Source organism: Mandrillus leucophaeus, unplaced genomic scaffold, assembly GCF_000951045.1.
Source record: "Mandrillus leucophaeus isolate KB7577 unplaced genomic scaffold, Mleu.le_1.0 Scaffold57, whole genome shotgun sequence".
NCBI lineage: Eukaryota > Metazoa > Chordata > Mammalia > Primates > Cercopithecidae > Mandrillus > Mandrillus leucophaeus.
The window spans coordinates 61,984-79,448 of NW_012106141.1; the positions used below are offsets into that span (position 1 = coordinate 61,984).

The window sequence follows — 17,465 nt, forward strand, 5'->3', positions numbered from 1 at the left end:
AATCCAGCAATCCCACTACTGGATGTCTACCCAAAGGAAAAGTCATTATATGAAAAAGACACATGCACACAATGTTTATAATGGCACAATTTACAATTGCAAAAATGTGGAACCAATCTAAGTTCCCATCAACCAAGTGGATAAAGAAAATGTTGTGTATATACAACCATGGAATACTACTCAGCCATGAAAAGAAATGGAATAATGTCTTTTGCAGCAACTTGGATGGTGCTGGAGGCCATTATTCTAAGTGAAGTAACTCAGGAATAAAAAACTAAATACCATATGTTCTACGTGGGAGGTAAGCTATAAGGATGCAAAGGCATAAGAATGTTATAATGGACTTTGAGGACATAAGGGGGAAGGGTGGGAGGTAGGTGAGGGATAAAAGACTACATATTGGACCAAGAAGCAGCTTCTCCACTGCTTCTGGAATCTCCGCCTAGTTCAGCCCGCTCAGTTCCTCGAGCTTCTCCGAAGTGGGCAGGGTGACCTGGGTGGAGGCTATGGCGGGACTAGCGGTATGGGAGACATCACCACCATCCCAGTCAACCAAAGCCTGCTGAACCCCCTTAACCTGGAGGTGAACCCCAACATCCAGGCCGTGTGCACCCAGGAGGAGCAGATCAAGACCCTCAACAAGTTTTCCCCCTTCATCGACAAGGTTAGGTTCCTGGAGCAACAGAACAAGATGCTGGAGACCAAGTGGAGCCTCCTGCAGCAGCAGAAGACGACTCAGAGCAACAGGGACAAATGTCTGACAGCTACATGAACAACCTTAGGTGGCAACTGGAGACTGGGCCAGGAGAAGCAGAAGCTGGAGGCGGAGCATGGCAACATGCAGCGGCTGGTGGAGGACTTCAAGAACAAGTATGAGGATGAGATCAATAAGCGTACAGAGATGGATAATGAATTTGTCCTCATCAAGAAGAATGCAGATGAAGCTTACATGAGCAAGGTACAACTGAGTCTCACCTGGAAGGGCTGACTGAGGAGATCAACTTCCTCAGGCAGCTGTATGAAGAGGAGATCTGAGAGCTACAGTCCCAGATCTTGGACACGTCTGTGGTTCCGTCCATGGACAACAGCCGCTCCCTGGACATGGACAGCATCATGGCTGAGGTCAAGGCGCAGTAGGAGGAGATCGCCAACTGCAGCCAGGCTGAGGCCGAGAGCATGTACCAGATCAAGTATGAGGAGCTGCAGACACTGGCTGCAAAGCACGGGATGACCTGCGGCGCACAAAGAGTAAGATCTCCTAGATGTACTGGAACATCAACTAGCTCCAGGCTGATATTGAGGGCCTCAAAGAGCAGAGGGCTTCCCTGGAGTCCGCCATCACAGATGCCGAGCTGCGGGGGGAGTTGGCGGTTAAGGATGCCAACTCCAAGCTGTCCGAGCTGGAGGCCGCCCCCTCAGCGGACCAAGCAGGACGTGGCGCAGCAGCTGCCTGAGTACCAGGAGCTGATGAAGGTCAAGCTGGCCCTGGACATAGAGATCGCCACCTACAAGAAGCTGCTGGAGGGCGAGGATAGCTGGCTGGAGTCTGGGATCAGAACAGGAGTATCCATAGGAAGACTAAGAGTGGCTATGGAGGTGTGCTGAGCTCGGCCTATGGGGGCCTCACAAGACTGGCCTCAGCTATGGCCTGCACTCCAGCTTTGGCTCTGGCGCGGGCTCCCGCTTCTTAAGTCGCACCAGCTCCGCCAGGGCCGTAGTTGTGAAGATGATTGAGGCCCGCAATGGGAAGCTGGAGTCTGGCCCAAGTGAACAGCTGCGGCAGCCCCTCTCAGCCTGCCCCTCCTGCCGCTGCCCCAGAGCCTATGAGGGAGGCTGCTGTGCAGGGAAGCATAGGGAAAAGAAGACCCACCTGAGGCTCAGCCCCAGCCCTCATCCCACCCTCAGGGGAGTTTACTACCTGGGGCACCCCCCTTGCCCATGCCTCCAGGTACAAAATAATTCAATTGTTCTTTTTTTCCCCCGGAATAAAAGCTCAGCTAGCTCTGCCAGAAAAACAAGACAAAACAAAACAAAACAACAAAAACACTACATATTGGATACAGTGTACACTGCTAGGGTGATGGGTGCACTAAAATCTCCGAAACAACCACTAAAGAATTTATCCATGTAACCAAAGACCACCTGTTCCCTAAAAACTATTGAGATAAAAATTAAAATTAAAAAAGTCCCAGTGGATAAGGATGACGTTACAGTCATGTAAATGTTATGGGAAATTAATTTTAAAAATTATAGACAAAACCCAAACTCCAGAGAGGTGTTGCACCAGCTCTAATCCTACCCAAATTCCAGTGGAGTGGACCAGGGTTAGGCACTGGATGTAGAGGCAGTCAATGCATATGCAGGCTTCCCAGTAACACAGGCTGGCCCCCGAAAAGGAACTGGACTAACTAGATTCTTGCTCTTGATAATTTGAATTTTAAAACTCATAAGAAATGAGGTGATTGGCAACAGGAGCTGAAGCTTAAAGTATTAAATAGATTTTTTTTTAAATATGAGAGTATAAGATAGATTTAATCCTCTGAGATAGAATTAAGATACAAGAGGTCATGGCAATCCCAAGTTATGAAGAAGCAGAGTCCATAAGGAAGAAGAAGTCATAGTCTGAATAGAAAACATTCAGGGAAGAAGGAAGGAATAGGCAAGTCAAGAGTGCGAGAAGAGAAGAAAATTAGTAAAAGCAGTAGAAGACCATGTGTGTGGTCCACGAGAGAGAAAGAAAGACTGAAAAAGAAATAAGGTCTGAGATAATACTAAGCATCTCACTAGATTTAGCTTGTCTCCAGCAGCTCATGTTTTTGGATTCTGGTAGTGGCTAAGGGCACTGGCTTTTATCTCTGTAGTTCTATAATCCCATCTCAGTTCCTTTACCTACTAGCTTTATAATCTTGAGCTGGACATTTAATTTACTAAAATTGCCGTTTTCTCATTGATATGGGATATCAATATACTAGCTTCACTGGACTATTAAGAGGATAAACTGATCTATGTAAGGGTCTTGGCATCATGATTGGCACATGGTGTGCACTCAATAAATGGTAGCTATTTTTATTCATACTATTGTTTTTATAATTATTCATTTAAATATATGTTAACATTTTCATTCATGATGATGAGTGAAAATAAAACCTCTGCATCATGGAAGCAAAACAAAGCATCTTATCCATGGAGGTTACATGTAACCTTTCCTATCGCATTTATTACCTTCACAAAAATCCTTATGACAGCTTGCTATTCACTTTATTTGAATTGTCTTAATTAAGACTCTATTTCTCATATCCAAAAATGCATAGCCAAAGCCAGCAGCCTGGCAGAGTGAAGAAGATAAAGAATTCAGAGTCATGCCTTTGAATGTAAAATGTCTTCTTTTGACATACATGCAGCCAATAAGTATATGAAAAAAAAAAGCTCGCATCACTGATCATTAGGGAAATGCAAATCAAAACCACAATGAGATACTATCTCACACAAGTCAAAATGGCTATTATTAAAAAGTCGAAAAATAAGAGATGCAGGCGAGGTTGCAGGCAAAGAGGAATGCTTATACACTGTTAGTGGGAGTGTAAATTAGTTCAACCCTTCTGGAAAACAGTGTGGTGATTTCTCAAAGACCTAAAAACAGAAATACCATTTGACTCAGCAATTCCATTACTGGGTGTATACCCAAAGGAATATAAATCATTCTATCAAAAATACAGATGTATACATATGTTCATGACCACACTATTCACAATAGCAAAGACACGAAATCAATCTAAATGCCCATCAATGGTAGACTGAATAAAGAAAATGTGGTAAAGATAGCCATGGAATATTGCACAGCCATGCCAAAGAATAAGATCATGTCTTTTGTGGGAATATGGGTGAAGCTGGAGGCTTTTGTTCTTAGCAAACTAACGCAGAAACAGAAAAGCAAATATAGCATGGTCTCACTCGTAAGTGGGAGCTAAATGATGAGAGCACATGGACACATTGGGGGTGGTAACAGCACACAGTGGGGCCTACTGGAGGGTGGAAGGTGAAAGGAGGGAGAGGATCAGGAAAACGAACGAATGGGTACTAGGCTTGATAGCTGGGTGACAAAAGAATCTGTACAACAAACTGCAATGACATGAGATTACCTATATAACAAACATGAACTTGTACCCCCTGAACTGAACATAAACATTAAATAAATTAATGAAATATCTTCTTTTGAAACATTTCTCAAACTTTCCATGCCCCAGTTTGCTCATCTGGGAAATAAGTACATGAAAAATAACATAGATTATGGAAATCTTTTTTGAGATCATTAGAAGAAAAATACTAAATGGAGTCATCAAAGCATTATATTTATTTGTTCATAACACTGTGACCATTATTTCTATCATCTATGATTAAAAATTCTAAAGCATTCATATTTAAGAAAATATGTATACCATAGTGGTGGAGCTGAGAATTCAAAAATATTACTTTTACTAATAACCTCAGTTAAGAAGTCAGACAGCCCCAGGCATTGAGCCATCAGCAGAAAATATTCCAAGTTAGGTATTTAGACAAAGAAATCTGATGCTCCATGTACTCAAAATTTATTTTCCTCTTGTTCTTATTTTTGATGAGCTGATCAAAATAAAAGGTTGTGTCTCTGCCATTTTTCAGTCATTGAAAAATTGTGACTCAGAGATCTTAAGATCCAAAGATAATTGTGCATATGGTGATCTTTCAGCCTTCTATTCCATTTCATTAATTTATTTCTGGAAAAAAAATGAATGAGAAATCAACAGCAAAGTCTAGACTGAGTTCCAACAGCAGTCATAATTGTGAAAAATATTGGACCAAACTGTTACTGTTTTATAACCATACATCAACAAAGCTCAGTAAATAAGCATGTCAGTCATTAAGTTCACTAGACAGAAGAGCCTCTGAGACTTAAAGGGAGCCCCCAATGCCCACACACTCTATAGACTACAAGGCATCATTTCCCAGTGGAGACAAACATCAGACTTGGGATTAGAAGAACTCAGTTTGATTCTTGGTGCTAACCTTTCTTTTCCTGATTATATACAATTCACATCACTCACTGGGCCTCCACCTTTTCATATAGGGTGAAGGTAGGGATAATATCTTCCTTGTTGTGAGGTTCAAAATCAAAATGAGAATGTAAACATGTCTGAAAAACAGTAATTATGTGATGAATGTATGTTGAATGAACTAGGCTGTACATGAAGGGAAATACTATAAAAAAGAAATATTCAAGAGAGCTGAAATTTCAATAAGAGTTTTCACAAATAGAGCTAAAACATCTATGTTTCAGTCATGGTATTAATTACCTATTGGGATTGATACAAATTCCCTAACTTCTGTGCCTCGATTTCCCATATGAACAACAGGTACAAATGACAGGCCCTGGTTATATTATTACACACAGATACACACACACACACATGATAACCAAATTAGTGCTAAATTTCATTTAAAATTGCCATATTCAGTCATTCAATAAGCCGTTCAACAAATATTTCTCTATCTTCTACTACACAGTTATCTTCTACTATGTGCCCAGCACTGTGCTAGTCACCAAGGGCAAAGCAAAGCACAAGACTCAATGTCTGCTTCTCTTAGAGTCTACACTGTAGAAAATTTGAACAAATAATTTGAAGACCACATGATAAGTGGTGACCAGGAAGTACATGAGTCGTGTGCTATTGCACAAAGAACCCTCACCCTCCTATTTATATTACCATGAGAATCCCACGAACCTAAACATTTCAGTGCTTTGGCTTTTCTAGGTAAGAGTTAAACCTATTGTCAGAGCCTAGCGGTCTCCTTGAGCTCAGTTGTCTGCAGGGAATGAGAGTCAGAAGTGACATCTGTCACTGCAGATGACACTGGCTGTCAGAAACAATTGCATCTTTAAGAAAGGATGAAGAAAATTCTCCCAAGTGGGTGTGCCAGGTGTAATTGTTATGCAAGAGGGGACTTTTCAAATCAGCAGCTAAACCAGAGCTCAGAACAGCCTGGAAAGCAGCAACCCATTGTCAGGTGGCTGGCAAGCCTCCCTCTTGGAAGAATGCATATTCCCCCAGTGAGGAAATGCACCTTGTTTGTATCCAGTAGTGCATAGACCTTTTTAAAAAGATGTACATATAGAATTCTGTTGTTTTTGCCTACCTACAATTTATCAACCCCATCTTTAGTAAAAGTACTCCAACTGTCTCTAGGAAATCACTTTCCTCATACCAGCATGATGTGATTTTGCAAGAAATGGGGCACAGTACTGGCTTCTGGAACACCCCATCCTCTTCACTCCATTAATTGTTATAGGGATATAACAGAGACCAAGACAACTGATTCAACAAAGTTAACTCTAGTACTGTACCTTGAAAAACTAAGAAATAAGGTATTCCAATTCTGAACTTAAAACTGAATCTAAGACTGAACTCATTTGCAGCCATCCTGACACCCCATTAGGACAATCATCTAAGAATGGAGCTAACAAAGAACAAAAGGCAGTCAAGAGATAAAGGCAGGTTGCTGGATCCTGAAGAAATAAATTTTTAGCTTGAAGCTAGCTCATGATGCTTAAAGCTGAACCAATTTTTTTTTTCAAATGAGTTTGAATTGGATCTTCTGTTACATACATTTGTGAAAAATTTGATAGCTATGTATGGCACATATCTAATCATGATTAGGGCAAATGCTTTGGATTACTAGATAGCTTGAATTGTTTTATTTATCTCCTTTCTATATCATCACCATTTATGAAATAGCAGAATTCATACCCAGAGTGGTATAATTCTACAGCCCGGATATGTAACCATTCTGTTAAACTTGCCTTCCCATAAACCAACTTCATTAGTCATCCCACCCAAGGACATTTGAAATTTAAAAGATGACATTTAGTTAGGAATTAAATATCCCAATGCATTCTCTTAACAATATTTGTCAGATGATTGAAATGTCTTCCTTTTCTCTCTTCTTGTTTATTGCTAAATCGAAATATATGTGAACAATCTTAAGAGAAACATTATAAAATGGTTTTCTAAATTGTACTACAGCCAGAACTTCTCTTCTCCTCTTGCACTTCAGGCCAAACATTTACAAAAAGGCTAGATTTTTGGCAAACAGTTTAAGAATCATATTAGTAAATGACCATTCACTTCTACTTTAATGTGAATGGATTTTCATAAAAGCAGGTAGTGCTGAAATACCTAGGGGGTTGTAGAAGTCTCTGCCTCTACTTGGGCCTGGCTGGAGCCCTCTATCTCTATGCCAGTCAAAAAATTGATCAGTGAGAGCTTTCTGACTGCCCATAATGACTGTAGCATGACATATGGTTTAAACACATAGACTTTGAGGTTAGACAGTCCTTAGCTCAAATACCTGCTCACAAAACTAATAATAGTGGAACCTGGACAAGTTACTTAACCCTCCTAAGCCTCAATGTCCTCATCAGTAAAATAGTTATAATCATAGGGGCTATCACATGGGATGTTGGGAACATTAAATGAGAAAATATAGGTAAACAGCTTAGGAACAAAGGAAGGACTCAATGAAACTTTAACCAACATTAAAATATACAAGAGGCTGCCCTCTTAGTGTAGCCAGCAGTGCATCAGTCTCATAAGACATGTAATCTATGCTTACAGCCTTTAAGGAGTCTCACTTCATCACAGTCACACATTTGATCACATTTGATTATTTAGAAAAGAAGGCTCTAAGCCCTGACTTCGATGGTCCATTTGCTGTGAATCTGAGACTGGAACCTTCCTCTCTGAACTCAGAGTTTATCATCTGTCTCTGTGCTGTAGCAGCTCCTCAACAGAACTCCTTTACAGTCAGAGAAAGTACAGACTCCTCCAATATTTTCATATGTAAAAATATAAGAAATGCCAACGTATAATTTTAAGTAATGATGTGTATATGAATATGCATAATTTTTACATTAACAATTCACAATGTACTTCAGGCTATGTGGTTCAGTGCTGGGACACTAGCATAAAATTGATAAATGAGCCTTCTTTTTGATCTTGAAACTCTACGTCTGTGACTATAAGATAACCTTAGTACCACATAATCTCAAACGACCAAGTTTCAGATCCTTCATGAGTGTGAACCCCAGGTACCGTGGCTTTTCCCCGATCTTTACTTCCCTTACCCATCCCATGCTAGTTCCATATCACCAGAAACGTAATTTTTGTGTAAAGGAAAAATATTGTAGCATCACAAATTAACTGTTTATTAACCAAATATGCAAAGCCCTATATTTTTCTCTTTTGTTCCTTTAAAAACTGTTGTGTTATGTAACATTCAAAATAGACCAAAAGGTATGAAATAAAATACAAAGAAAACTGCATACTTATCCTTTGGCATAAGAAATAAAACATCATGAATGTACTTGAAGCTTCCTTTCATTACATTTTCTTAAAGTGGGTCTACCCGAGTTGTGGAGAAACAGAAGGCATAGTATAGTGGGCATTTCACTCATTCCCTCAAAATTATTTAATCCACAGAGAAAACATCTCCATATGAAGAGAGATAAAGCTTTTGTCTAATACTGCTGGGGCCGTAAGGCTTCCTGGCTCTGCAAATCACACTCCTCTTCTCCTGATCTCCCTCTTTTCCCTGGGGCTGAGTAAACACCCGGAGCTGCCTTTCACCCCCACTCTAGAGAATGCAGCCTGAAACACTGCAGTACTAAGTATTGATCCTATGGCAATCATCTCTCAAGCTGAGACAGATCCTGGTGGGACTGCCTGAAAATGGCAAATCATCAAATAATAGGACTGGAACTAGAGTTTAGGTGCCATCTAGATCCAAGCTTCTATCCATAAATCCTTTAAGTTCCTTTCAGGTTTTTCAGAAATCCCAGTATGTCAGCCACTATTACAACAACAACTTTAGCCTGGGAGATTAACCTGAAAAAGCGTATCTTCGGGCTGGATTCGTCATGATCCCCATCTCTGGCTATCAGGAATGACTATAAGTCATTAGATATTGAAGTTGCCTGACAAGTTCTTAGTCATACTCTTAAGTTTTTGTCTCAGCTGGAGAATGAGAAATGAGTACAAACCTAGGGTTCAGGGTAAGTGTTTAAATCAATGTAACGATTGTATATATATATATATATATTTTTTTTTTTTTGAGATGCCACTCTGGGTTTCTAGGTCCTGGTGGGTGGACACCTTATTTACTGAGAACCCACTAAGAACACGATACTCAGTGGTATCTGATATACCAAAAGAAATGGAGAATTTTGTTAATCTTTTTTTTTAAATTTCTAGCCACAGAGTTTTAAGCCTCTTCAGTTGGCCTTGGAAATTGTGCAATAACATCTGTGAAATCACTTTATGGACTCAAAATATATCTATGCTAATGCAAGGGATTTTCCCTGTTATCAACAACAATTTTTGTTGACTTCTGTGTAACAAATCATCTCTGATCATTCTATGCGAACATCCTGTGGCCAACAAAAAGTAGGAGAGTGGTCAGATTTGTGACCCCTGCGGAAGCCAATGAAGCAAAAATGTGTCTCCTGGGATATAAGTTTCCAGAAAGGCCACCTCAAGTACAATTATTAAGTGTGCCTGTGCCTTGCTGAAAGTATCTAAGAGCAGTATATATCGCAAAAAGAAATAGCAAACTCCTGTTGTGATGATTTGCCTATGAATTCGTTTCTTTTTAGTAAACAACTGGTTCTTTGTAAAGATGCTTAAGACTATCACACTTCATTAACATCTGGCCCCTTCAGTTTGTCATTTGTTTAACACCTACTATGTCCCTATCATGATACTAGGCACTACAGGCAATGCACCTATGAAGCACACATTTCTCAGTCAAAGAAACAAGTTATACTCTAATAGTTACATCCTAAACCAAGAATACAAATGCCTGTAATTCAAAAAGGGATGTCCCAAATGCGATTCGGGGTTCAAAAGATGAAGAGATAGATCATGCAGTTGATGGCTTCAGGGGAAAATTTTAAAAGCTTAATGAAGGAGCTTTATGTAACATGGACTTTGAAGGATGGATAGAATATTGACAGATGAGGAAGAGACAGACATTCTAATCAGAGCAAACACCATGAGCAACATGCAGAGATTTGACATGTGGGATACTTCCAAGAAAAAGCAAATAATCCATTTTAATTAAATCACAGGATATTCACTGGGAAGAAATGGAAAATAATGACAACATCAAGAAAACAACAGTAATAGAATAATAATGACAGTAAGCACAGTAGCTAACATTTATTGAGTGAGGCATGGTTTTAAGTTATTTTTATTTAGTAATACACAATCATAGAATATATGAGAAAGTAAGCACATTTGTAAACTGTGTAGGTGTGTCCTTTCTTGGTGTCAATTTGTCAGTATGAATTAACAGACAAAACCTCCCACATACATATATACATTTAGACCCACCAGTCCCACATAAAGAAATTTGCTCTAAGGTAATAGTCATCCAGGTGCAGAGAGATATAGGTACAAGAATGTTCACTAGGATATTGTGTATAAAATCAAAACATTGTAATCCTAGTTGCCCAACAATAGACAATGGTGACATCGAACTTCAAAAACTTTCAAAATAAGTGGTTGAGTCAAACAGAAGATTTATTCATCTGTTTGTTTAACATAATCTCAAGTTATAAAACTTATTTTCTATTTGTATATCAAATGGAAAAAAATTCTAGAGGAAAATAAGCAATAGTTCTAAAACAACTATATATGGGTATTTTATTTAAGTTGGATGTTTTGTTCACATTTATTTTCTCATTTTTCTTCAGTGATTGTGTATTGCTTTTCTAACAAAAGAAGATTAAAAGTATGTAAATAAAATAACCAGATAAAATATGAACTTAGGCTGTTGAGCAGCTAGATCTCACTCTATATGCTTCCCTGAAATCACTGGTAACTTACCCAAATGATCTTAGGGCTTCCGTGGATTTGTGGACCTGGATGGCAAGGGACAAGCAGCACTTAGACTTTTAACTTATTAGCAGGGAACCTGAACCAATACATCAGGTGAACTACATCAGCAGGGAACCTGAACCAATACATCAGGTGAACTACATCCTTTGGCATTCATGAAACTCTGTGAGTTCCCTGTGTAGGTCATGCAAAATTAGATTGGAGGTATGGGGGGATGGTCACCAAATAATTTTGATAAAATCTGAAAATTGAGAAGAAATTTGGAAGATGGTAGATTAACAAAAAGACTTTCAGATCGGTGAGAAAATGGTAATCTACAGAAGGAAAACCAGATAAGGACCTGGGGATGCTCATTGTTTGACATGGACTGTTTTCATTTATTTCTTACCCAAATTTCATGAACTAGATACTATTATCCCAATCTTAGAGGTGATAAAACTGACTTTGATTATATCACATTTCCAAGGTCACCCAACAGTAAGCATTGGCATTTGCATAGGATCCTGGCAAATAGAAATGACAGAGAAACAGATTGCAGCTCTGTATAGGAAAGAATGAGTATGAAATGGGTCTCTGCTGTGCATAGCGAAGTCCACACCATTAGAGGCAAGCAAGCACAGCTTAGGTACCTAGCAGGCGGTGATTCAGAGGAGACCATGTCGCTGCTGGTGGTTGCATCATTTGAACATACAGTGCCGTACAACCCTAAGAATCCTATCTAGCCTTCCAGCCAGGAATAAAACTAGGTCTTCTCATCTTAACATTCAGGCAAAAAGAATTCAGAATCTCCCTCAGGGGCCTGGGAGTCTTAGAACTGACAAAGGAACATTTTCCACAAATTTCTCCTTTATCCCCACTACTGTAATATTCTTTCTTTTTCTTTTTATTCTCCCTTACTGTCCCTTGTCCAAATTGCTTTATTTCATATCTGATTATCTTACTCCCCTCCCACTGTTTTGTCTCTTGTTCTGTAAGAGACATACTGTAGGATGATTTCATTTTTCTCTTCTCACTACTCTTTTGAGACACTTTTAACCAATACATATTAGCAAGGATACAGAAAACAGTATACAATGGAAGAAATAATGTCATAAAACACTGTTAGAATCCGTTCAGAGCTTTTTGTTCATAGGACTCAAAGCCAAGTTCTGTTATTTTCTCCCAGTCAACATCCTGGAAGCCATTTCGCAACATTATAGCTGGAATGGTAATCAGAGGCCTAATATAATCTTGTGAATTAGAAAAAAAAAAAAAAAGACTAATGGGTAACTGGGACCCATGAAGAAGTGCAGCAACTCACAGTCTTCTCTCAGATCTTCTCCATAGAAACAAGAGTTCGGGGTGGTCCTACTCCATTCATTCATTTATCCATTAAGCATCACATGGCCATCTATCATGTATGTAGCAGATTCTCTGCCAAAGAAACAGAGATAAGTAAAACTTGGAAGAACAAAACTGAACAGAGAGGTTGTAGGAGAAGAATGGCCTCCAGCAATAAATTTATAAATGAATGAATCTCACAAGTAGAAAAGTTGGTGCTTGTGGCAAATTTCGAACACAGTCAAAACATGAATGTGTTCAATCCTTCCAGTGATCCAAGGAAAATATTAATCCCCATTTACAGATGAATTAAGTGACATTCCAAGAGGTAAAAAAAAAAAAAAAAAAAAAAACCCTCAGAAGGCCACACATCCCATAAGCAGAAAGGCCTAGGTTGGAATCTACCCCCAAATCCTAGGCTGTTTGCACTACGGGTGAGATGAAATGAAAGAGAATTACCTTCACACTTCAGGGAAATTTGTTTTCTTTTCATCACTTCAGAAAGGTATATTTTATTACTAATGCCCCATTTGATGCCTTGAGTAAGCAGAAAAGCAAGATAAGAAATAAAGGGCCATACACAGTGGCTTACACCTTTAATCCCAGCAGTTTGGGAGGTTGAGGCAGAGGATTGCTTCAGGCTAGGAGTTTGAGACCAGCCTGGGCAGCATTGTGAGGCTCCATCTCTACAACAACAACAACAACAAAAACCGTTAAATATTAGCAATGAGCAGTTGCTGGGAGTAGCCTGTAGTTCCAGTTACTTGGAAGGCTGAGGCAGGAGGATCACTTGAGTCCAGGAGTTTGAGGCTGCAGTAAGCCATGATCATGCCACTGTACTCCAACCTAGGTGACAGAGTGAGACCCTGCCTCTGGGGAAAAAAAAAAAAAAAAAAGGAAAGAAGAAAGAAAAAAAGCTTAAGGAAAAAAGACAGAACTAAAGACAGGATGGGGAGTCAAACAAAAAGTAAACAGAGCATGAATCGATCCTGTTTCCCTTTTCCCACGCCTTTCCCCTGTGTGCAGTGCTGCACGATGGCACTCCATGCTCATGGTCTCTCTGCTCATGTTGTCTTTTTTCTCATCCTAGAATATTCTTTCTATGCATTTTCATCCTGTTAATGAAGGAAAATCCTGATTAAAACTCTGATTTTAGTCAAATTGTTACTTAGACTATACCTGATTGTTTTAGTTCATAGTGACACTGTTATTTTCTGAACCAAAGTTCTCGTACACACTGTTCAATCCCGCCATTCAAACCACCTTAAACTTATACACAAACATAGCATGTCTCAACTCGATCTGAGTAACTCAGAAAATAGACACCTTGGTTTTTCATGTTTTTAATTATTTCCCATTTTGTAGCACAGTCCTGGGCAAAGCGATTTGAAATATCTATACCTATATCTATCTATCTACTCTCTATCTATTTATCTAGTTGCAGGCTTGTTCAACCAAAGTTTGTCTCCAAAGGCACTTGCTATGATTGGTTTCAGCAAATAAACTATTCCCTTTGCACTAGTTACTTTTTTTCTCATTATGTTGAGGTAATTTTCATTATAGTACTTATAAAAGTCAAACATTATAGCATTTATTTTGTACTTTATTGTCTGTTCCTCATACATCAATAGAATAGACATTCAAGACAGTGGAAAACTTGCCATTTTTTACTGTTGTATTTCCAGTGCCTGGAACTGCCTCTGGCACCATAGTACATGCTCAATAAATATTTACCAGATGTGAATACAAAATACATAACATCTACCAATTGCAAATAAGCTAATAGAACCTGGTCTAAGGAAATAACTGGCATTTCACAGGTGAAAAAATTTGTGAGGCCAATAAAAAGGTAATCAATCTCATCTGGAATGAAGAAAATGTCTGTACTACTAGTACTGTACACCCTGTCCCTACTCTGCTCATAGATGGGGACTATTTCTCACCACATCTGCCCATCTGAAGATGGAGCTTGTTCTAAAAGAGTGATCCTCCCATGTGAGAGTTATTAAGAGAATCTGACTCAGGAGGCCCAGGAAAGTATTTTTTTAACAAGCACTTTAGATGACTCTGGCTCTGGCCATTCAAGGATCTCTCTTTGGGAAGCACAATTAACTGATATATTGCTTTTAACTATAACTAAACATATTAATTGGGCAGGGTCAGAGGAGAGGTACTTGTTAAAAACAGAGATTCCTGACTACTGTTGCTTCTTGTCGTAGGTGCTCATTAAAAAATTTTTTTCCCATGAACTTTTTAAGGATCAATTTTATAATGATTTTTTTTTTCTGCCTAGGGAAGCCTAAAATCTAGTGAGATTGTAAGAAAACAGCTTTAGTTAGCAAACCTTCCTGCTTCATCTTCACAAATACAAATACCACTTACATACTGCAAATAAAATTAACTACCTAGGAATTAACCAAAGAAGTGAAAGATTTGTATAATGAAAACTATAGAACACTGATGAAAGACATGGAAGAGCACACTAAGAAATGGAAAAATATTTATGTTCATGGATTGGAAAAATCAATATTGTTAAAATGTACATACTACCAAAGCAACCTACAGATTCAGTGAAATCCCTATCAAAATACCAATGCCATTCTTCATAGAATTAGAAAAGAACAATCCTAAAATTTATATGGAATCATAAAAGACCCAGAATAGCAAAAGCTATTCTGAGCAAGAAGAACAAAACTGGAGGAATCACATTAACTGACTTTGAATTATACTAGAGAGCTATAATAACCAAAACAGCATGGTACTGGCATAAAAACAGATACATAGACCAAGGGAACAGAATAGAGAACCTAGAAACAAATTCACACACTTACAGTGAACTTATTTTTTACAAAGGTGCCAATAATATAAACTGGGGAAAGGACAGTCTCTTCAATAAATGGTTCTGGGAAAACTGAATGTCCTTAGGCAGAAGAACAAAACTAGACCCCTACCTATCACGATATACAAAAATAAAATCAAAATGCACTAAAGACTTACATCTAATATCTCAAACTATGAAACTACTACAAGAAAATGTTGGGGAAAATTTCCAGGACATAGGTCTGGGCAAAGATTCTTGAGCAAAACCCCACAAGCACAGGCAACCAAAGCAAAAATGGACAAGTGGGATCATATTAAATTTAAAAGCTTCTGCACAACAAAGGATACAATAAAAAAACTGAAGAGACAACCCACAGAATGGGAGAAAATATTTGCAAATTATCCATCTGGCAGGGACTAACAACCAGACTATATAAGGAGCTCAAACAACTCTACAGGGAAAAAATTCTAATCAATCAAAAAATGGGCAAAAGATTTGAATGGACATTTCTCAAAAGAAGACATACAAATGACAAACAGACATAAGAAAAAGTGCTGAATATCATTGATTGTCACAGAAATGCAAATCAAAACTACAATGTGATATCATCTCACCCCAGTTAAAATGGTTTATATCCAAAAGACAATCAATAAGAAATGTTGTCGAGGATGTGGAGAAAAGGGAACCCTTGTACACTGTTTGTGGGAATGTAAATTAGTACAAACTACTATGAAGAACAGTTTGGAGGCTCGTCAAAAAAACTAGAAATAGAGCTACTATATGATCCAGCAATTCCAATGCTGGGTATATACCCAAAAGAAAGGAACTCAGTATATCGAAGAGATACCTGTACTTCCATATTTATTGCAGCTCTGTTTACAACAGCCAAAAATTGGAAGCAACCTAAGTGTTGATCAACAGATGAATGGATAAAGAAAATTTGGTACTTATGCACAGTAGAGCATTATTCAGCCACAAAAAAAATGAGATTCAGTCATTTGCAACAACATAGATACAACTGGAGGTCATTATTCTAAGTGAAATAAGCCAGGCACAGAAAGACAAACATTGCATGTTCTCACTTATTTGTGGGATTTAAAAATCAAAACAATGGAACTCATGGAGATATAGAGTAGAAAGATGATTACTATAGGCTGGAGAGGGTACTAGGGGGATGTGAGGAGGCGGGGATAGTTAATGGGTACAAAAAATGGGAAGAATGAGTAAGCCATACTATTTGATTGCACAACAGGATGACTATAGTCAATAACAATTTATTTGTACATTTTAAAGTAACTAGAAGTAAAATTTGATTGTTCATAATACAAAAGGTAAACACTTGAGGGGATAGATACCCCATCTTCCATGATGTGATTATCAAACATTGCATGCCTGTATCTAAACATCTCATGTACCCCATAAACATATACACCTACTATGTACCCACAAAAATTGAAAATATTTTTAAAAGAGAGTGATCTTAATGAACTGAATAATTATAAAGTCATGTGTGTTAAATATATGTTTCAGATTGTTCACCATTTAGACTGACTTTTTCCATTATCTCTTCCAAAATGTCTACACATTAAACACACAAATATGTCTTTAGCTTTGTATAGATAGTTGACTATAATTGTTGTGAGCACAGACTGCCCGGGGTTAAATCCTAGCTCTGCCCCTAGCCGGCTGTGTTGATCTTGAGCAAGTTCTCTAACCATTCATGCCTCAGGTTCCCCACAGGGTTGTTGTGAGGATTAAGTAAGTCAATACATGTAAAGTCTTTAGAATAGTAATGAGTTCCCCAATAGTGTTTCTGTTATATCATTAACCCTCAAGGTAGTCATAGCCCGATAAATGCACATCCTCAGAGGAAAGAAAAAGGTTGATATTGAAAAAGACAAACCAACTGATTTCTTTAAATTGTACCAATGCATATCAGCATCTGTACTAGCTAGACCTTGCTCGCTAATAGTGACTGATATTTAGCATTTACATAGTCCACATGATGTGTTACCTAGGTTCTCAGCTCCTCTCCAAAATAACAAGGTACTCTTCAAGCCATCCAGTGAGATGAACTTTGGGTGATTTTTTATCACTCTGGAACTAGTAAAGAAAATTTCAAGTGGCAACCAGCACTATCTTTCAAATGACTTCTCAGAAATGGAAGAAATTACACCATTTCCACTTCAAATCATTCTCTAGTGATGTGAAGCCAATTCTAAAAATAAAACCAGGGTCACTAGGAGAAAAATTCTAAAAGCCATATATATGACACTTCCATGATCCTAAAGATAATTGATCCAATTCTCCCACATTCCTCCAAAGCCGCAGGGTTTTGATAATTCAGTTTCTAAAGTAAAATTGCAATATGGCTTATCCTAAACAATATTTTTGGC

At 38.4% G+C, this 17,465-nt stretch overlaps 1 pseudogene; it reads left to right on the forward strand.

Annotated features, from left to right (window-relative positions):
- Positions 1 to 446: 446 nt before the first annotated feature.
- Positions 447 to 17,465, forward strand: part of LOC105552689 — a 95,828-nt pseudogene continuing 78,809 nt past the window's right edge.